General features: G+C 35.2%; 1 protein-coding gene and 1 pseudogene across 1 annotated transcript in view; both read right to left on the bottom strand.

The window, feature by feature from the left end:
* The window catches only part of CDC42BPA (CDC42 binding protein kinase alpha), a 217,974-nt gene that overhangs the window by 192,654 nt on the left and 1,413 nt on the right, over positions 1-23,907 (bottom strand).
* On the bottom strand, positions 22,231-22,349 carry LOC112481737 (annotated as a pseudogene).

The following is a 23,907-nucleotide window of genomic DNA, read 5'->3' as shown; positions in this document are numbered from 1 at the left end:
TTGTTCACTCCTGAATCTTACAGTAAGTATTTGGTTTTTCCACTCACAGCTAGTTGTGTGTGTTAAAATCTAAACACACACGAAATTTATTTATCATAAACTTCTATAAAATACGTATTATTAACCCTCATTTATTCTGAGTGCTAGAGATATTACATGACTTAACTAGTTAAGTCAGTACCACTATGCCACAACTGGCTGGGAGAAGGACACGCCAACATAGAAGTATTTATTTTATGTAAATTCTGACAGCCTGTTCCAATTTCAAGAATACGATGGTTTAAAACAAAAAAAGAATTCTTTAATTCTGTCTGAATGAATCCGTTTTTGAAGGTGCTTCTGGGCAATGAACTGATTTAGTACTAAGGACAACTTTTTTGTATGATAATGATCTTAGCATGAACCATTTTATTGAGAGCTGTCTAAGCCAAATATGCTAAGAACTTGTCACACCTTATCTCTCATTCTCATAATCATTCCCACTAAGTATTACTATTTTCACTTTACAGAAAGAAAAGAGGTTCAGAAAGGTAAAATAAATTGCTCGGGATTACACTGCTAACAAGGGGCACAAACAGGATTCTGACTTTGATCTGGCCAAAGCCTTTCCAATATAACATGCTGCCTCTTTCTCCCCAAAAGTTTTGAAAAAAATACAGGTGCCAAAATACAGAGAACCAAATATGAAATAATTCCAAGTTTTTTTAAAAAAATCTCTTTGAAACTTGGAAGAAGCAAGCATATTTCTATCTGAGCTCCTAGCACAGTGCCTGGTTCACTGTACACTGTTGAATAAATGGATAAATAAATGATTCTAAAAGATAAAGAATTCAACATTCCAATATGAAATGCCAGGTATACCTTGCAAAGTACCCCTTTTTCCTCGCTGAATATCACTCAAGATCTAAACATGGAGTCTCCTTGAATCCATCCCTCCAGCCTCCCTCCACTCACAACTACTGTCCAGACCTGGCAGGAACAGAGACTGCTGGTTGCAAGCCACTGCAGCCACCATGGCTTGAGAAAGGAACCTAGTTAGAGGTTCCAACAGAAAAAGAAAGCGGACCAAGAAGCAGACACGAGAAGATGGTGAATAAAGACAGAGACTGAAGACATAAAGAAGCCTGGAAGAGAACAGAATAATGAAGCAAGAGATTTTAACCTTCCCTTCATATGCGATTGTTTCCTCCCTTTCTCTCGAATTCCTCCAGTGGGTGTTCATTCTTCCAGTTTTCCTCCCCCTTACCCTTGCTACTGCATGTCCTTCCACTATGGATGCTGATGCTAATCTGTAGTGGAGTAACATGAGAATCAGGGACCAATATACTAATTTTTTTTAGAAATCCATGCAGAAGGGAGAAGGGGGAGAGAAATATGAAGGAGCAAGGACAAAAGAACACTTACTGAAGCCACATTAAAACTTTTCTCAGTTATATCAAGTTCTATGTCTGTTATTTTTAAATAAAATACATTGTATACTTTTAAATTAATATACAGTAAAAGATTATGAAAGATACCATGACTATACACAAATCACTTAAAATGTACAAAGAATAAATTACAAGTGATATGTTTCTGAGATTTCTGGTGGCAAGAGATACTTAATATAAATAAAAAATTGTGTCTTATTTACTTTTAAGCATCTAAAATAGTACCTTTGACATAGTGGATTTTTTTTATTTTTAATAATTGAGTTATTGAAAGAAGTTTCAAAGTAGTCTATATGTGTATATAGTTTTTGGCAAGCAGAGGTAACAGATCTACACACACACACAACCTTGCAACAAACACATGGAAATGCTGAATAAAGTAGAAAACAAGGAGAAATTTTAAATATACATTCAAACTCAAAAAATAGAAAGGAGAGTGAGAGAAAAAGGAGAAATTCCCAATAACCGGAAATAGAGAAGTCCAATCACAACTTTAAATACAAAAATACATGCTGTCTTCACAGTCAGAAAAACGACTATAATTCAATAGCTGTTCTTTATGGAGATGAAACTATTAACTCGAAGGTACTGGTGGTAAGAAAGTATTTTATAAGCAAATGAAATGAAAACTTCAAAAAGGCAAGACCTGGCTATAAGATGATTGATAAAAATGGAGAGGAGTTCAACTTAAAATGAAAAGAATGACGACCAGTGTGGACTTCAGAAGAATGTCTTAGCCTACGAAAATATTTAGGTGCGAGACACACAGGGTGGCACACATACATCTGTCCATGGTCCTGAACTTCCATTAATTATTCAAAGCATAGTTTATTCTGATTGTGGAACACTGATGACAATTCAGTTTCCTAGGAATTCTCAAACAAAGTAAGCACTAATGGAGAACAAGGAAAAAGGCATAAATGACCCAAAGCTTTTGAAACAGCAGAGGCATGGAGAAATGACCAGTTGGGGTGAAGGAGACTTGCTTAGACAGGTTTCAAACGTACACATGTACACGAGAAGGAGGGGGAGAATGGGAAGTACGAGAATAAGGAGGTGGAGGGGGAAGGGGAGGAGGCAGGAAGAGGAAGAGAAGATTTCTCCCACTCTGTGATTTTTGAGGAAAAGTGTTACAGAAAGTCTATGGAATTAGATATTTGGGTTTGCACCAATTTTGTTTTTCTGATAGAAGCCATTAATATATGGTGATAAAAGTCAATGACATATGGTGCAGGGAAGGGGGAATAAGAGAGAGGAACCCAGTGACCAAATATCTACTAAAATTTTCCCCTCCTCCACACCTTACAATAGCTATAAACCAGAAGGAGATACCTGATTGAAGCTATCCCAAGCAGATTCTCTCTCCTCCAATTAAAAGAAATACAGACTAGGAATCACAGGAGAGAAGATCCTTGGGAGAAGCATAAAAGACAGTGATTAACTTTACACTTTGATAACTTACATGTGGAAATTTTAATTGGATAACCTTCAAAGGAACAGAAATGACGTGTATGTCACCCATAAAGTACAGGGGGAAATTGATTCAGGAAAATATACTGAATTAATCTAAAAGATAGTGAGAACATATGAAAAAAGATTTTAGAAGTCAAAAAAGTAAATAAAAAAATGGTAAAGTAAATGCAAATAAACCTATATTTACAATAAATGTAAATGGCCTACATATTACAGTTAAAATACAAAGATTTCACATTGATGAAGAAAAATCTAGTTATATGCTTCTCCAAGAAAAAAAAAATCCAAGAATAAAGAATGAAAATGAAAGACCAAAAAAAGATAAACCCAACAAATAACCAAAATAAAGCTACATTCTTTAAATTAGGAAAACTAGGACAAAAATTCTGATAATGACTATCATTACATAAAAGGAACAATTCGTCAAGAAAATATAATAATTTTACATTTTATGCACTTAATTAGCCTCAAAGTATAGAATGGGCAAAAACTGGCGTAATTCTATTGAAAAAGAGGCAAATACCCGCCATCAAGATAGGTAACTTTAATACACATTCTGAGTAACTTATAGATGAAGCAGATAAAAATCCGAACAGTCGTAGTAACAATCTGGGTATAGTGGACACAGATACAACACAACAACTGCAGGAGAAACACTATTTTGAAAAAACATGTAAATAACAAATACTTAGCAACGATGCAAATAGCTTTAAAAAATTTTAAATAATTACATTTTAAAAAATATTTGGAAATTAAAACATCCTTCTAAACAACTCATGGTTCAAAAAAAAACAGAAATAGGAAATTAGAAAGCATTTAAAATACAACAATAATGAAAAGACAACATAACAGAACAGAAATTTAAAGCCTTAAAAACTTATATTAGGAAAAAAGAACGCTAAGAATTAATGGGCTAATCATAGAACTTTAAAATATGAAACAAATAAAAGTAACAAAAGAAAATATAGATCAGAGTAGATATTAATGAAATAAAAATACAGAAAAATCAACATTATAAAAAATTGGTTCTTTCACAAGATTGACACATCTCTTTGAAAAATCAAGAAAAATTTACACAATAACTGGTGCTAAGTGAGTAAATAGAAAATCATTATTCTGAACAAACTTTTGCCAATAAATTTTAAAATTAAGTGAACAAATTCCTATAAAACTCAACGTGTCAAGTTGACGCAAAGAGCAATAGGAAACTTAAATAATTCTATATTTAATAAAGAAATCAAATCCTTACTTAAAAATCTTTCCAGAAGGAAAACTCCAAAATGAGATAGATTTATCACTGAATTCTTCCAAACTTTCAAACTCTAAGGTAGATATTACACCAGTATTACATGAGGGAATACTTTCCAACTTGACTTATAAGGCCGGCTTAATCTTCCACGGACAATATAAGAAAATTATAGGCTAATTTCTCTTGCATACACAATGCAAAAAGTCATAATCAAAACACTAGTAAATCAAATCCAGTAATATATGTTATACATCACAACTAAGTTTAGTTTAATGCAGGAATTTTTATGGATTCAATATTCAAACTTCAACGATAATCACACTAATAAAATAAGGATGAAAAGTCAAATGATTATCTCAACGAGAGCAAAAATATATATAAAATTCAATACTAGTTTATAATAAAATAACAAAAAACTTAAAACATCTTAGAAAACTAGGAATAGGTACGCTGGATAAAACTGCTAAGTGGTTTTTAAGTTAACTTCTAAAGCCAACATTGCCGGGGACAAGATTCAAAACTGGGCGTACAGATCGATTATAAAACCAAGCCTTTTTCCACAACTCTCTAGCAGTGGCCATGAAAGATTTTTGTTCCCATACCGTCTCTGCAAAGGTTTTAGAAAAACAATGTACTCCCTTGAACAGTTTTAAATTATAGCTCAAATAGTTAATTATAGGTTTAATGGTTGTAAATGATGTAATTTCCAAAATATTTCGTATTGCATATGTGCTTTAAATAGAATCCCATCAAAACGTGGAATTTATGAAAATTTATTGGAAATGTCCACCATATAATCTAATGGTAAAGCCAGTCCTCACTGTCAAACCAGTCAGCAAAAATCTGACTTATTTTCTTAGAAAAAGTCTGACTTTAATTTTTAATTCAAATCAATGTTATTACACAGCTGAGTATCAACCGTTTTGCTTCAGAGTTTTCAGAATGATGGATGATGGGGCTTTGCCACTAGTCTGTAAGCTAGTGAAATAAACACCTGCTTCAATACCTTTTATAGAAGCTCTTTTAGTTTTGTCCTCCTTTGGGAGCTATGCATTTTCACATTTCCTTTTGTTTTGCACCCAGGAGATTTTCACAACCCAAAGCAATGCACCATACCAAGATTCGAGACAGGTAAGTATGCCTTTATTTTATAAAGTGAGAGATGAGCAACTGCATGAGTAGAAAAAGAAAATTAACAGACTTCTCAAACACATGGATTTTAGAAAAGAAAACTTAGTGAAGTTGAGAATCTGAAATTTGATTCCTGTAAAACTATATGTAACCACATAGCTCTTGGGAAGTCTTCAGGCACTGTGGGTACAGATACCTTAGTCTGAAGACTACTGCACTAAATTATCATAATCCTGACTTTAGGATTTCATTTTTAAAAAGTGAAACTGACAATTTGTATTTTAACCAAAAATTTTAATCTGATTTTAATTAGTTAACTCTCAGGTGTAAGTGAATGATACCTTAAACAAATCCCGGAGGCTTTGTTTTCTATTTCTAACAGGGACCATCTGCCTTATGTGAGGAAGACAGTTTGGGCTGGGGATAGGGATCATGTTCTGAGCCCTGCATCTCTTTTCCTCAGTGGACTTCGGCATAGCGATTCAGGGGGTCAGAACTGTCTCCCAGGGCTGGAACTGCCTCTGAGGTTCCCTAGAACAGACTTGCTGCTACTGGTGGCCAAGGCTCCACTAGAAGCTGTCTAAGTGCCTGTTCCATCGTCCTGAGACAGTGCCAGGCCGGCTGCCTGCCCCCTTACCACATTCTCCCAAATTCCAGTCTTCCATGCCCCAAAACAGTACGGCACATGTGAGCGTGGAGAATGCTGAGCCATATGAGAACCCAGGCCAAACCAAAGTAGGAAAGTCAGTCTGGTGCCCTATCAAAACCCCTTCAATGCGACAGTTAAAAAAAAAATTTTTTTTTTTTTTAATTTTTCAGAAGTCCTTTTACTCATTAGAACTTTTTCCTGATTGGCTGCTCTGGGACCCAGAACCAGGTAGAGATAGGCAGGTGCAGAGCCCTAGTCCCTCAGCCTTTTTATGTCCCTACTTCCCACCCCAGACATGTCTCGGGAACTCAGGGCTTCTCAGAACACAGCTTTTAAGAGTGTCATAAGGCAGAGTTCCCCAGGCCTTGGGACAGAGGTAGTCAGTCAGTCAAGGGTCACCAGCCTTGTCCCAGCCCTTGTGATTCTGGCAGAGGGCTCTATGCCAAGGTCCTCTATCCCAAGGTCCAGTAGACATGACACCCTCAGAAGCAGCTATTCCGGCGCCCCCGGAAGCAGCCCAGAGCTCAGACTTGCTCACATGCAGCTGGAGAGTCGCCTGTGGCAGATACCCCATGCCTGCACTGAGCCAGGGCAGTGAGACCTGGAGGCCCTGTCCTGAGCACCAGACAGTAGTTCTGTCTCTGAGCACCCCCACCCCCTTGACTCTATCCAGAGCTACAGCTTTCGCAAGTGTTCTGACTGGGACATTTGAGAGTCGAGAACAAAGCCTGAGGCGGGGAAGAAGACAGAGCACTCACTGCCCAGAGACTCACAAGACCTGAACTTCTGCTCTGGCCCTGCCAGGAATTCAAAAATAACCCTGGGCAGGACACACCCTTAAAAAGGAGAGGGAGAGAGCCCGCTGGTTCCAGGTAAACCATGCAGTCAATCAGAAAATGTGTCTTAATGATTAAAAAAAATTAGAGTGAATGAGTAAATATTGCCAAGAATGTCACAGTAATATTCTTAGGGTGAGAACAGCAATTTTCTGCAAATTACGATTTTTATAATAGGTTCAGAGCCCTAGTCCCTCAGCCTCCTAGTGAAGCACCTAAACTGGGGGTGTTCTTGGGGACATTAACTTTCTCAAAATCCCATTACCTCCCAGAATTCTCAGCTGATTACTTTGTCTTACATATTTGAAAAAGAAGCAATCGGGAGCGAACTGCTTTATCTTCCCTCCACCAAATCTACCAACTTACCTCTCTCTATCTGTAACCTTGTCCTCTGCCTCCCTACTATAAAAAAAAAAGTGCCCTGCTCCAATCAACACCCAATCCCTATGTTTCCTCCTTCCTGTATTAATTTCTTGCTCTTGATGGATCATTTTTATCTGTCATAGTTTCTCCCCATGGAAACAGAATTCTCAATTCCCACTCCACCCTTCAGTCCTCCCCATCATACAATTCTATCTCAATGGTGGCAGTACAACTGAGTAGTTGCAATTAAGTGTACTCTAAAATCAAATTAAATGGTTTGGATCTTGACACCACCACTTATTAGCTATGAGACTGAACACCTGTGCCTCAGTTTCCACATCTGTAAAACAGAAATAATGCTACCTTCTTAAGGTTGTAACAATTAAATAATAATAATCCACGCAAATTGCTTAGACAGTACCTGACACATAGTAAATACTCAATAAATATTAGCTGTTGTTATTCATCCGGTTGCTCAAGCCAAAAGTATGGGCTTCCTCCCATGACCAACCAATCTAAATTATTATCTAAAACATTGTCAAGTCATACTCTTTTTATTTTCTTTATAGCTCTTAACAATATCTGAAATAATCTATTTACATGTTTATTTCCTGACTCCCCGAAATTATGATGTGAGCTCCATGCTAACAGAGACCCTGTCTGTCTTGCTCATTGCTGTATCTCCAGAAAATGGTACCTACCACATAGGAGGTATGAAATAAATAGTTGTTAAAAGGAGTTAATGAGTACACTACAAAAACATTCTATCGTAACAAAAAACTACAAATCTTCATACTACTTATGTTTTGATAGAAAGCAATTTCCAAGTCTCCTTGCTTTGGAAACAAATATATATTCAATGGCTTCCCAATGCCCACAGAGTCAAATTCAAATTATGTAGTAAAACAACAGAAATGGCCTCAACTTACCATTCCAACTGCATTTCCCACTATTCCCTCGCTCCGCTCCAAGCACATACCTTTGAGCTTTCCTGCCTCCATACTCTGCGTTGCCCTGCTCCCTTACATTTTAAATGCCCTCCTCCAATCTCTAACTCACAAAACACTAGCTTCTTAGGATCAACTCAGAAGTCTCCTCCATGACTGATCCTCTTCCACTTCCCACTCTCATCAACAGTAATCTCTCTCTTGTGCCTCTTTTAATACACTTACATTCTGCTTAATTCCTTGAGGGCAGGAACCACACACTGTTTGTCTTTATTCTTCCCACACTCCATTATATACATAATTCCCATACTCCATTATACACATATTTATCGTGCACACTAAATATTTATTGAATTAACTTTAAACAGACCTTCTTCTAACCACATCTCTGCAGATAACACTAACGGTACACTGGAATTTGTACTAGAGACACAGATACAATGAGATGATCCTCAGTGTGACATATATAAAAGAGACAATCTAAGACAACTTACTGGTTGTCAAACGAACACCATAAAAATATTTTACAGGCATTTAGAGAGGGATAAGCCAACAAAAGATGCCAAGGCTGAGAAAAATATCATTTTAATGACCATTTAAAATTAAAAATTAAAAATTAATTAGAGATATCTATAATGCATTCTCTTCTACACAATAATGCTGGCTCAGAAGCCTTAAATCGAAACTACTTATTACTTAGAGTTGGTCAGGGAAAAGACAAAGAACACCATAAAACTTTACTGTAGCACTAATAATTTCTGAAGAAAATGCTATGAATGAACTGTAAACTGCAATGCCAACTGTAGTGGAGACTGTAGTTTACCCAGAATCCATTCCTTTTTCCTAAATAGAATCCTAATGGTGTTAAGTTACCTACACTTCCCTCATACAGCCCATGTACCTCGATAACCGCACCAATGCAATGACTGGTTCAGGAAAAGACATGAGACCTGACTGTGGACATTACGACTCAAGAGATGCTCTGGGTGCTCATGTGAAGGTAAAGTCTTGTTCCTCTTGAGAGAGCTACAGGAAACCACTTCTCTCTAGTCCCACCTGAACAAGAATCATGTTGCTCCAGCGCCAGCCTATAACCTCGGGGGAAAATAGTGTTAAGAAAAGCTTACTCTGCAACAGCAGTGAGACTGAAAGAATCGTGATGTTTGATAACTGTTGAGCCACCACACAGAGGAGCTTACTCTACCTTTGCTCTCAATAAGTTAGCCGGTAAAACCAATTTGCACTGAATTTCAGCTACTTATAGCCAAAAATACACTATCAACCCTTCATTTTTATTATGTAATCAATGACCTTCCTTATTATTGTACTATCATTTAAACTGTTTTTACTCCAACCACTGAAGTCAGAATTTGAACCATCAGATTTTTGACCTGTTTCTGCCACAGAATCATAAATTCAAGAAATAAAATACAAATGTTCACAAAATTCCTTTATGTTCATTTTTTTAAAAAGTTTAAAAATAATGAAAGGCTCTATAACTTTTTAAATATCACTGTTTAAAAGAAATATAAAGTCCAAGATGCTTTTTAAATTTTCAAATGAAAATTACATTTCACTAAATATATATCTCTAGGACATAAGCATTTCCATATTTTTCTAAGATAAAAATAAGGTAGATATCATAATTATTATAAAAAAAGATCTTGTTCCAATTATTTTTAGATAGAATAGCAGGAAAATGAATATTTTTGAATTTATTTTTATTAACAAATGAGTCATCAATAAAGCTCACTATATTCTCTATTATCAAGATGTAGTGAAAATTCAACTTTATTAAGATAATTTAGTCATAATATTATTTTCCACTGAATTCTAAAATCAAAATTCTCAATTTGTTAAAAATCACTTATAAAGAGGATCAGATTTTAATAATAACATTATAATAAGAAATGTCTCCTTTTCGTCTCTCTCCCACAACTCATGCAATTACCTAGCACAAAGCCCTTCATAATTGTTTGAAAAATTATTGCCATTATCATTAATGACCATTTTTTTTTACCTCTGATCCATATTTGTCTCCTGAACATCCTATGTGAATGTTTTCACCATCATCCAAACAAGACCAAAAACTAGACTTAAACATTCTGATATTCAGATTGCCCTCTTAGTCACATCTTTCCTAATTTCTACAAAATTGCTTTTCAAGTAAGAGTTTGAGAGTTTTTTCTTCATCATAACAATTGACTCGTTGAGATTTAACTGCATTAAAATAATTTTTATTTTATTGCTTATTTATTCCATTGTTCATTCACCTACTGTTTCATTTATCAAACCAATGTTTGAGAGACTACAATACACCAAACACGCATGTTAGGTATGGGAGATGAAGCAATAAGCAAAACGCGCGGCCCCTGCTCTGGCGGGGAAGCTTAAGGTGTCAGTCAAATAACTGTAACATATGTAATTTAAAATAGTAACATGTGCTGTAAAACAGTGACCACGGTATATTTTTAATCACCTTTTAATTGCTTGCAATTTCTAAAAATACCACAAAAAGAGAATTCAATCACGCTGAATCCTCCAGCTCACAGAACTTAAATGAATGTGCTATCAAAACTGGTTATGCAATGTGACTAATATCATTTATCACAAAAGACATCTGTATCCCCAATAGGCATCAGATTGATGCACAAAGCTATCACGATAGTCATTTTAAAAAAGACCCAGTTCACATTTTCTTCACTATTTCATTATAAAAACAGGGGCAAATGCTGCTCTTAAAAATGGCTTGTAATAAAAGCACATTTAAACATAGATCAACTCATAACAGCATAATTTATAATGGCAAAAACAAATTGGAAGTAACTTAAATATTGAAAAAAACACTTAATGACCAATAAATAATTATACAATTATTTAGTGTAATATTAAACAGACTTTGAAATTATGACGATTCTGCAATAATACAGAAAAAGGGGTTTAGATGATATAATATTAATGATAGTTAATACTTACTGAGGGTTTACTATGTGCCAGGCACTGGTCTAGCACTTTATGTGTAATCCTCACAACAACCCTATGAGGTATGTATGACACTATCCTTTTTTAGAGATGAAGAAACTGAGGCATAGAAAGTTTTGTTAATTTGCACTGTCACATTATTATGTTAAGTAAAAAGAGTATAAAAATACCAGAAGTATTCCTGTGTACAAAACTAAATGCATATATAAAAAAATACTTAATGGAAGGGTACAAAAATGACAAAGTCTCCTATGTTATAGTGGTAAAATTTTTTTCTGCTTTTTAATAAAGTGTAGAGGCTATAAAGAACATTTTAATATTACATATTAAAAAAATTTTAAAGTTAAATTCATAAAACATAGATAAATACGAAATTTTAAAATTAAATACAGTTCCAGCAATTCTGGCAATATTTTACCTTCCTCACTCCCCTCAAACATTGCACACAGAAAGGAGATCGCCAAATTAATACAGTAGGAGAAGTGTATCAATGAAGATCAAATTCAGCTCCATCTAACAGAAAACTCAAACTAACCCTAACGTAAATTAAATAAAGGTGTGTTTCTTTTTCAAGTAAAAGAAACTGTGAAGGTAAACAATCCAAGGCTTGGAAGGCAGTTTGACAAAGCTGTCACGGATCCAGGATGCTTTCGGCTCACTGCTATGTCGTCCTTTGAGCATGGCCCTCATGCCTCATGGTGCAAGCTCTAAAGACATTACATGGAAAGGAATAAAGTGGGGAGAGGCCCCCTTTTAATAACACTTCTGATAAATATTGCACATCACTTTGGTTCTCAACTGACCAGAACTATTCATGTGGCCTTGCCTAACTGCAAAGAAAGCTAGACCATACAGTCAACTGAGTTTTGTTAATAAAGAAGGGAGCCCTATCAAAACTCCAACAGCCTTTTGTGCAGAAATGGAAAAGCCGGTCCTCCAATTCACGTGGATTTGCAAGGGGCCGGGAATAGTCAAAACGATCTCGAAAAAGAAGAACAAAGTTGGAGGACTCACACTTTCCAATTTTAAAACTTACTACAAAGCTACAATAATCAAGGCTGGTGGTAACAGCATAAGGACATAAAGATCAACAGAACAGAACTGAGAGTCCGGAAATACACTCATACCTCTACGGCCAACTGACTGTTGAAAAGGGTGCTCAGTCCATTCAATGGGGAAAGTATAATCTCTCCAACAAATTATGCTGGGACATCTGGATTTCCACATGCAAAAGAATGAAGTTAGATCTCTATCTACTTTACGCCATATGCAAACATTAACTCTAAATGGATCAATGACTTAAATATAAGAGCCGAACCATAAAACTCTCAGATTATTATTCAGACCCCTTAAATTGGTCCTCTGATGTTCTTCTCTTTATCTCTTTTCTATCCCTTTGTGGTTTTTCTGCTCTATTTTCTGAGACTTTTTTCTGCTTTACCCTCCAATTCTTACATTGAAGTTTTAACTTTAGCTATCACATTTTTAATTTCAAAGAACTTTTCTTATTCTCTTTTGTTCCTTTATGACATTCTGATTTATTTCATGGTTTTTCTCTTATCTCTGAGAGTATTAATGATAGTTTGTTTTTGAAGTTATGCTTTCTCTACAGAGTCTATATCACATAAATTGCTTTTTTTTTTTTTTCTATTTGTATGTTTGCTTGTTTGGAACTGTACCTTATACATTAGAGGCTTTCCTCAGATATCTAGCGATCCTCGGTTTTCTATTCATATTTAAGTATGAGAAAATGAAAAGATGATCTGAGTCTCTGATCCTTCGGGTGAGGCCCACTGATAAACTGCAGTGTAGTGTGACGCCTGAGCTCTTTACAGGGAATCCCTGATATGTGCATCTTTAGGTCTTTTTTCTTGAGCTGGTCAGTCTTCAGAGAAGACTCTTCTAGTTTGTCTTTGTGATAAAGGCCGAGTTGCCAGCATTCTCAGAGCCAAGCAGAAGCAAATAATAGAAGGGATTATAAACCTCTACTTATAAGAAACCACTTTTGAAATAAAAGAGGATAAATCAATGAGGGGAAAAAGTCCCTGACATACAAAAATACAATTTTTCACAGTAATGCTTCGAGAGCAATTCTATTGCATTTAGCCTGGCCTGTAATAAGTATAATGGCATTAATTCACTCATCTTACATTACCAGAGGCCTGCTGTGTGCCATGAACTATACGAGGACAGACAAGTGGGGGAGGGGCTGCAAAAGAGTTTCCAAATTAACCAATACATGAAAAGCCATGGAATAGTCAAAAAACATGACTTCATAGGTAGAAAAGTTAACACATTACAGGTGAAGTAAAAGGTGAGTGTAAGGGCAGCGCGTGAGAATAGGGGGGACGATGGACCCGCTCTGTATCCTGACTGTGGCAGTGGTCTACCCCTGCCAAAATTCATAGGCCGTACACCAAAAAGTAAATTTTAATATATTTTTTGTAAATTTAAAAAAAAAATTGTTTTAATTTCTAAAGGTAAGAGTAGGAAGTCAATGTAAATAAATTATGTGTGTGTGTACACGCACACACACACATGCCACTGGGTGGGGTAAATCAAAGCAGGCACAGGGGGACAGAAGTCATGGTCCACCAGGGCAGGGTGCTGAAGACAGGCTGGAGGCAAAAGAAGCCCACGTAAAAGGGCTACATGGCACCAAGTGTCAGAGCCTGAGGAACATGAGGGCATCCAAGGGTGGAAGGACGACCTGGCATGAAGAGAAAAGCCTGGTGTGGGGAGTCAAAGTCAGAGCAAGGTGAGGAGCATGTCTGTGAAAGGAGAGAGAATGGCAACCTGGCCCAGGAAATCGAAGCTCAAGAGGGGTGATGGCAGCTAGGCATGAGGTGCCAATGACGGATTGGGGTGAGTAGGTCATCTGCATGAGGAAGGGGGTGGCAGCATTCGTGGCAGACTGGTTACATACTGAGGGATTAATCACAGAAGTAAATATATTAGGGATAATGGGACCCAGGCTTCTCGCTGTTGGAGAAGGGAATTACAAAATGGAAAAGATAAAATATAGAGTGCTTTCTGCAGTGCTGGACTGGAATCAGAGGTATCAATGCAAACTCATGGTCTTCAATACATACATAAAGAACTATGTGGAAAGAAAAATACAGAGACAGTATATAGAGATAAATATATACGTGCATATGTATGTAAGTGGATAGATAAATAGGAGAGACAGATCTATCCACTAATAAAGCTTATATAGAGCAACACCAAACAACAATGAGCACACTTAGAGCTCAGATCTTGGATCGTATCATCCTCCACTAAAGGAACCAGGACTCTTTAGAAAAATAGCTGATTCCAGGGCTAGAGTAGGGAAGCTACAAGATGGACCTAAACCATCATCTTGGGCCAGAAGCCAGAAAGTGCTCAAAGAGAGAGACATGTCAAAGAACACAGAAGCCAACTTGAAAGGACTCCAAAGCCAAAACTGGGTCAATTTAAGCTTCAAAACAAATAATGATGGTAAAGGACTACAACCTAATGAATAAACTAAACAATCATGAGCCCAAACTGATATAAGAGTTTAATAAGGAACAGGATATTTAAATAATTTCGAAGTACCTCTTCACAAAGTACTTATTAATTACCGAGGAGAAGAAAAGTAACATTACAGTAGAAAAGCCTGACAGATACCATCTTAATAAAATAAACACCCATTTTGCCAACTATACCTCAGTAAGGCTGGGGAAAAAATAATAAAATGAACACTGATAGTAATGGAGCAATATAAAATCATGCACCACTTGATAAGATGCAGTGAGAAAAACACAGCATCACTTCTAGAATATTCTTGCCAAAGATGTATCACCATTAGGAAATAAACCCAAATTGAGGGTTACTACAAATACTGCAAAATAATCAGCCTGCGATCCTCAAAAGTATCAAAGTCATAAAAGCTGAGGAAGATCTGAAGACCTAGTCCAGAATGAATGACACTATAAGGCATGACATTCAAATGCAACATGTGATTCTGAACTGAATCCTTTTACTAGAAACACATTAACAAAATAAGGTTTAAGGATTAGATGACAGTAATGCTTCAGTATTAATTCTATTCAAAAAAACAAAAAGTAGCAAATACACACAAACATATTTGGAGATAACAGGGCATCAAGTAGGTAATTTATTCTCAAGTGGTTCAGAGGGGAAAACATTGTACTGTATTTGCAATTTTTCTTTAGTTTGAGATTATTTCACATTTTCTAAAAATTGTTTTTTTAAGTAAAGAAAAAGATTAGAGTAATAGACAAGGACCACATCATTAAAATCTTTGTACACTAGGCTAAGGAGTTTGTATGTCATTAAGTAGGATACTGACATGATCAAAGGATCTTGCTGTGTTTTTTAAAAGTCCTTCAACAACAAAGGCCCTGGATATGCAGGATTCACAGTATTTTCAGTTTAGGGGTACATGTAATAATGAGGGTACAGATTACTTAGCATTAAATTGAGGGGAAAAAAGCACAATTAATAAGGTCAGTAAGATCCAGGAATGTAACCCATTTAGATATCTTTAATATAGACAATTCGATTGAACCAGGTGCACACAGATGTTGAATAAAATCAGAATAACTCCAGAGCTTCTGTACTTAATGAAGATTATCACAAGAACACAGGCAAAAGAAACAAATATGATCACTTAATCACTTAATCACGACCTTAAGCAATGTAACACAGCAAAACTCCTGGAAAAAACTGTCAACTTTGCATGCTTCAATCAGAAATGGGGTGACACGTTACAAAGGCATGCAGCAAAAAAGTAGAAATAGAAATCACACTACACTTGCAAATATTATTTGGTTTTAACCATAAACTCTAGAAAATATAAGTATGGAATATAGAAAGGCTTTATGACAATCATATCACTATTTCAGCTTCACCACATACCTGAGCTTTTAGTCTGTTTTTAAACATCTCTTAGTTATGATTTTTGGTCAAGTCCAAGGCCATAGTTAGCTAGAAATACAATCTCAAAATGGGGCTTTAGCCACTGTGGACTTTTCTTAATCTTTTCAAACAAGTTATTTTTTAACTCTTAAGACAGAACACTTTTAAGTAAATGCCTAGCAGCTTTCAATAACATCTAAGTTAACTTGGGGCATCAGCTACTCCCAATAAACCAGATATTTAAGGATGTGATTCTTGCTGCAGCAGGATAACTACACTGCTTTTACAAAATCTTCAAAAAATTTAATTAGCTGTGTTCTATTTCACAGCCACAACAGTCTCACTTTCAAATTCTGTAAGAGAGGTAACTGGATTAGAAAATGATCAAGCACTATTGGGAAGAAAAAAAAAAAAAATCACTAGATTAACCAAAACATCTTTGCAAACCAGGAGACTACACATATAAATATAAACTTGAAGGCATGTATCAAGTCTTATTGTCCTTTTTCTGTAAACACGTAGACACTCCATGCGAACTCCACACTAACCTGATAAACACTGCCAGACGGGCTCCTAGTGAGGCAAATGCAAGGGCTACAATGTTAAACGTGAAAAGGATAAAGTCAAGTCACTCGAACCTCTGCCTTAGGAGTTTGATGTAAATTGGGACAATATTCAACAAACAACTTGGTAGAAGAATTTAGTAACCACTTTCTGTCACATATCTAGTTTAAAGGCTCTGACACAGCCTACGGATTCTTAATGCACACCAGCGTATCCCAAACTCTGTCGGCTATTCCTCATAAAAAGACTTTCAAAGTCAAATGACTTGGGCAAATTCTAGGTAAAACAAAGTTGAAGAGGTTTCTGTACAGCAGAACTTTCAAAAACTTTTACTATGATAATGTGCTTTGTAATATCCAAAGAGGGATACAATGAACACTATTTTCCAATTCATTGATATCTCTTGAAATACAGTTTAGGAAACATCAAGGTTGATTTTCTTCGTTCTTACTGTCAGACCACACAACATGCACTTATGGATGCTGCTTAATCTTTAGTCCATCAAGTCCTAAGTGAGCAACACACCAATAATTTTTCATTATTTTAAGTCTGAGTGGAGTGAGTGGAGGTCTAGAACACTGCCACTGAGTTGCAAATTCTGTGTGAATCTAAAAATATAACATAACTAGCCATTTCATAATATCTGCTGTTGGTTATGGGAAGAATAGGCATTGGCTTAATATTTACTGAAAAATAGTTCAGCTAATAATAAAATGTTCCAATGCAAAATATCTTACCCTAAAAGAAGAAATAAGATACTGTTTGCAAAGTCACACAGGGAAAGACATCTCCAATGCCAACATAACTTAATAAAATATTATCAGTAAGATATGAATATTTGTTAATGGTGAAATAAAGTTGTTTACATCCTTGCATAGTACAGCTATACATTTCAATTAAAGTTTACTAAAAAATAGCATGTTAATTCTTCCTTTACCATGCTATTTATCAAGGCTACGCAGAAACTTAAAAAACAGAATGGGGAAAAAAGCCAATAAATACAACTATAAATCGCCAGAAAAGGAAAAATCCTAAACCAACTTTCAACCTTTTGGCAAAATAAGCTACTACTATTATGTTCGTTTTTTACATATAAAAGAGAGAGGTTAAGCACCTTGCTTCAATCACCCAGCCAATAATCAAAGGAGTCCGTCTGGATCTAAAGCCCTTGCTCCTTACCGGTGTATTAAAACAGAAATATTTCGGGTTAAGATATTCCACTTGTAGATCTTCACCATGGAAACTCTACGTAAATTTAATTAAGCTTTATCACTATGAATAGAGCAAATTGAATAGAAGGTGTTTTTTTAATTGATTAAACCTACAGTGCTGTGTAAGCAATTTTAAGTAAAACTGAAAGTTAACAAATGATTGCACATGACTGAACTAATTCACATGTATTCTGAAAGGATTGTTTTCATCCACATAAGTAGTACTTTTGAGCATAATTAGACTGTGGGTGAGAGGAACGCTGTGATGGGGAAGAATTAAAGAGAAAAATAAATGTATATCATGAGAGAAAAAAACACTAATTTATCCACCTCTAAGCTATTTGTCTTTAAACAATCACGTTGAATTATTTAAAGTATTATTATCTGCCACTCTAATACCCAGAATAGAAGTTTATAGTAATCACAGAGTTCTAACTGTTCACATAGTGCTGAAACAGCACCAATTATATATGGTTTTCTCTTTAATAAAAAGATCATATTTTCTGGTCTCTTTGCACTACATATAAATAAGTGTAGGCACTTGAAACCACAGCTTCATAGATACAATGTTATAAATAACAAGTAGAATTCCCACACCAGTCCAAAAGTCTGAGAACAGCAGCTTAGCTAAAAGTTGTAACCTTAGACAAAATAATACTTAACACAAAGGAGTCTAAAATTGCCTAAGTCCATGATCTTTTCCTCTTAAATATCACAAAGTAATGAATAAAATTGTTTCAGACAGACAACAGTTTTGCAACATGTTACAATTATAGTAACTAAAGCTGCAAAAGATAAAGTGAGAATTTCTGTACTTATTATGAATTCCTACACTTGAGAAGTAAGTTTAATTAGAGCAAGAAAATGTCATAAATAAGACTTCTCAGTAATTCCAAGGATTTTATAGGTCAACAGTAGTGGTTCATTATTATATCTAATTTTACTCTACTTGAAAGTGCTTTTCCTAGATGTAATTTTCACCAGCATCATCACTCTTTTGTTATGCCATCGTGATTCGGTTTATCTTTCAGTTCACATGACTATAACAGAAGGCAATTAAAAGTTCACATCCACTAAGTAAAATATAACTTTCTCAGATTAGAGTCTCTCTCCAAACCCACACAGTGTCCCAAAGTTTCCCTCAAAATTATTTCTTAGAACCCTGATACAAAGAATGCCATGACCTCATACTGAAAGAGCATTTCCCAAAGGGTGTTCCATGGAACACTAGAAGCCATCCATTTTCCAGATACTCCAAGGGGGGAAAAAAAAAAAGATTCCAGAATCATATAAACTTTATAAATTCTAGGAATACCTGCAGTATTTTCAATGTATAATTTTGCTTAAAATAGTTTCCCAAATTTATTTGCTTAAAATAGTTTCCCAAATTTATTCATGTAAACTTCCCTCCCACTGCCCTCCCCAAAGCACTTATTAATATCCCATGGATTTCCAGAACACATTTTTCAACCTTGCTGGGGGAGGGAGGGAGGCTAGAGTGAAGAAACCCTGATTCCAAAATAGAAGCAAACTGTTCACATGAGGAAGAATTAAGGGGCAAATAACAAGGCTGGAAAGTGGGGAGCCAGGTTTTCCTGCCTCCTGTTACCATGAGAGCAAAAGTGCTGCTCTCCTATAGCAACGGACAAAGCAGCACTAGCAGGGGATACAGACAACAGAGGGCGAGCCGCTCCCCAGCTAGTAAGTAGGAGAAGAGGTGGATAATGCAGAAAAGAAGTGCGCAGCAACTAGCTAGGAAGAGCAGTCCTGGAGTTCTGGTCAGTATAATGGGGAAGAACAGGAAATCCCCTAGATTTGGAAAGGAGTTTTATATGCAGTGACAACAAAAGGCAGCCATTCGTATGTCTGGGATGACCTATACTATAAGTGAGGTCATTCAAAAACAAAAGTCGTTATGGAAAGAACTTCTTGATTCATTAAGAAACCTTGATACAGGAAAAGCAGCTGAGCAATTCCTGGTCTTTAGCAAAAACTTGAAGTCATTCTCACTGGCAGTTTCATGAGTAACAAGGGATAAGAAATTCTAAGGAACTAGCAAACCTTCCTCACCTACATCTACTCTAGCGTTCATCCAAATAACTGGAAGATAGAACCAAAAAACTACTATCAATGTCTATAGTTCATAGGATTACTCCTCCTGCTCAAGCTTATACAACTCTGACAATCAATGAAGTCAACATCCGAGAGCTCCAAGTCAGGAGAGGAAAAATGACAAAGGAAAGAGAAATGAACCGTCTAAGACAACACAAAAGAGTAAAGTTAATTCCTCTGTCCATTAAGTTCTTCTAAATTAAAAACACCCAATCATTCACAGGTCAGGCTGAAGCAGCAACCCAGGAACAGAGCACATTCGTGCTCCTGTTCTCACTTATATCACATAAATTGCTTTCTCCCAGTCTCCCACACCTTCTCCCAGTCTCCCTCTTTCTCTCCAAGTGTCTTCTCTCTACCTAAACTCCTTCTCGTCATTAAATTCTTCAGTCTATCCCAACTTTAATATGTTCACTCTTTGAAAAAAGAAACTATGTCTACAACTTCTTTGCTGTTAGTCAACATTCTTTAGCTTCACCTATACTAGTTTCAAACTTTTTTGATCCCTCCTAATCTACAGTAAGAAATACAAAACACGACAATTTTGTATAACAATACTTATTCTTTGTGTACGTGATGTACTTGGTATTTTCTATTCTAGTCTATTCATGTTTTTAAATGCTGTTGGAACTTAGTAAATTGATTTTAAAACCTATCAAAATCAAGAAGATGAAAAATACTGAGCTACCTACAGAACATCCTGGCAATAAGTGTATCAAAAGAGAAAAGGTTTTGGAAGAAAACTTTTGACTGCCATAGGAGAGTAGCACCATAAAATATTAATTTGGACCAAGTTCAGTATTCTCACCATAAAACAATCTGGGCTTACTATGCAATATTAATCAAGTCCCAGGAATGATGGGACATTTCATAAAATTTGCAACATATTATGCTATTTCTTTTTACATTGCTATGCTAAGGTATGCCTTACATTTCTATGTGAAATACATAAACTCCTAAAATTCTTAAAGTGTTAATCTTGACATCCCTGTTCTCACTCATAGAGCACTATATTCTTAAAAACAAATGGAAAAGAAATGGAAAAACAATAGCCACCATTTCATGAACATGCTTTTAAGTGTGCCAGCTTTGTGTTAGATTAAATCACTGTACTTACTCAGTATTGTTCTTAGAATAGACTATTATGTGGCTAGTATAAAGGAAATAGGGGCCCAACCTATATTTCTGATGACATTTATAAAGATGTTAATTGAGGACTTAAATAAAAGTGAACTTAATTATCTGTATTAAATGAACATTTTGAAAATTTGGTATGATTAATAAAGTCTACTCGAAAAAAGCTAATAATGAGGAACAGCAGAAGTGAAGAATAAAGTACCCTAGAAAAGATTTAGATCCTTCTAATCAAGCCATCGTCACCTCGTTTAATTGACCCACACATGAAAAAAATAACCTTTAAAACTACTCTAATGGAAGGAAAAGTTTAAATCACGGTACCTGCTCATGTACCCTAGTAAAAAGTTTATTAATCATTCAGACTATTGTGTATACTGACTCAGCTATAAAATTACTGTTATTTAAGAATAATTTAAATGAAATGTTACAAAGTCCAAGTTTAAGGAAGCATCAAAAACCAGATATCCATATACAGATAATTCAGATTTTATTTTTGGATTGAGTAATAGTATCTTACATCTATTTTTTAATAAATTGGTAAAGAATTACTTAAAATTCCAATTTCCTATTTCAAAGTAGAGGGTAGCCAACTTAATGAAGAATGTACTCATTCAGACATAACCAGCAAATTAGTTTATAATGTAACAGTTATTTTTACTTCTACAACTCTGTTGTAACTTATTCTAGTTATACTGCTGACATCAAAACTCTAATTTTATAAACAAATAGACAACATAATCATTTCAACAACTTAAAAAACAAAGGAGACAAAATATAGCTTTCAAATATTATTGGATGTAACTGGAAAACATATATTATTAAATTTAAAAGCGATCTGTGGCCTTCAGGCCCTCTGATCCCCATGCTCTGCCGCTTATTGGCTTAATCCCCTTAATCCCCTCTTCCTCTCTGGAGCTCCACATATTTCCTCCCTCCAGCCATTAGCAGCAAGAGCAAGGAATGCTGTCCAATACACACATATATATCTCTATATATCGCTTTGATTCATCAGTTTTCTCATTGCCATGATACTGTAATGAACAAAACATTAATTATACCAATATAAAAGTGAAATGGACCACAACTAGGAATAAAATGAAATTGATGGACATAAAGCAAGGCAGACAGAATATTGGCTGACTCCATTTTTTTTTTCCCCCTAGGTGAGGCAATCCTTGGTTGACCTTACAGATTGCAAGGACCTTGTCAATTTACAATCCCTTATTTTTTTTTTTTTTACACCTACACACCACCTGGTCTTCCCAGGTGGTCTCCCATCCAAGTACTAACCAGGCCCGACCCTGCTTAGCTTCCAAGATCAGACGGGATCAGGCTTGTTCAGGGTAGCATGGCTGTGGACTAATTCCATTTTTAAAAGTAGCCTATCATCAGCATAAAAATAAGGCGTATCTAGATGACACTTTCATTAATATAAACAGCTAAATGCAAATATACAGTATAAATTACAGAGAATTTTTACTACTACTGCTCTCCTGTTGCAAATATTGGGTTTTTTTAAATTCAAACTAAAAATTGTTATCACTAAGGCAAATCTAAATTATCTAATTTAATCCCAACAATCCCTGTAAATTTCCATACCAGATGGAATAAATAATGTTTAAAAAATTAAATTGCGGTCCATTCACTATCTGGAAAACTTCCTTAATCTAATTGTTTTATATATATATATGTTATATATATATATAATGTTAGACAATGAGAAAGAAAAAGGGCATTTCCCCAAAATGTGGTATTCAATTCATACATGAAGAACAGCTGATCTATTTCAATACTTAAATGAAGACACAGGCATTCTTAAATAACCTAAATCCTCAAATAACTTAAAAATAGTAAATACTACTACTCATGATACATCGCTCAACAGCTTTTCCATTCTACCTCTTTTCTTACTCCTCACCAAAACTTCTGTGGTTGATATAACGCCCACTCTCAAGACCTCATACTCCGAACTTAAAAATGCCCGAGACTTAACAGACACTGCCTAGCCACAAAGTGTGCAAAATAATTCTTTAAAAATTCTAGTTTCTTGTTCTCTATCACTGAGAAACACAACAGAAGTTTACTTAAAAGACTGTCATATCAGACATCTAAAAAGACAAAATATGAAAGATACTACTAAAACAATTTGCTTTAAACCGTGAAAAGTTCCTAGTTTAAAATTACTTAAAACATGTTAATGAAAATAAAGTGTATTTGGCCAAATACTTATCTGACTTTTGGCTTATTTTGGCTTAAGTTAAATATATATAAACAAGGATTTTTTAATACATATATAAGAAACAAAGTCCAAGAAAACATATCTAGTGGAAAATATACATAAATTATTCTGATAACACCATACAACAAAATATTTTATAGCATAAAACTACTATGTAAATTCTTAATACCAAAAGGCAATTGAACATATGGTTTTCTTTTTTATCATAATTTTAAAATTATATTTACTGCTGGTACACACAAAAAGTTCTCCCATCATTTTACAGATGAGAAAGAATGGATATTAAATGACAATGACAACCATAGACTATAGAGTGTCGCTACTGGAACCATAATTCAAGAACTAAAACTCTAAAAGTACCAAAAACTTTTCTGTAAATCTTCAAAAAAAACCAAAAACCAAAAAACAACATTTCTAAATTTATAAAACATGGAATGTAAAACACATAAACGTTACAAAATATTTTACTCTACATATAAAAATAAAAGACTCAAAACCAGTACCAAAGTCAAAATTGTCTCGCTCTTAAGAAGTCACTTGAAATATGGTTAAAATTCTTTTATTCCCAGTAAGAGTCTAGAAGTCCGTTTTAAAAAATCATCCTATTCACATTTATATACACATATATATACATATGTTTTTTAAACCTCATGACATCAAGTTGCTAGAAAACGTGATA

Source organism: Pteropus alecto, unplaced genomic scaffold (assembly GCF_000325575.1).
Source record: "Pteropus alecto unplaced genomic scaffold, ASM32557v1 scaffold115, whole genome shotgun sequence".
Lineage (NCBI taxonomy): Eukaryota > Metazoa > Chordata > Mammalia > Chiroptera > Pteropodidae > Pteropus > Pteropus alecto.
The sequence above is the reverse complement of the archived record's forward strand: the minus strand, read 5'-3'. Positions and strand labels throughout refer to the sequence as shown.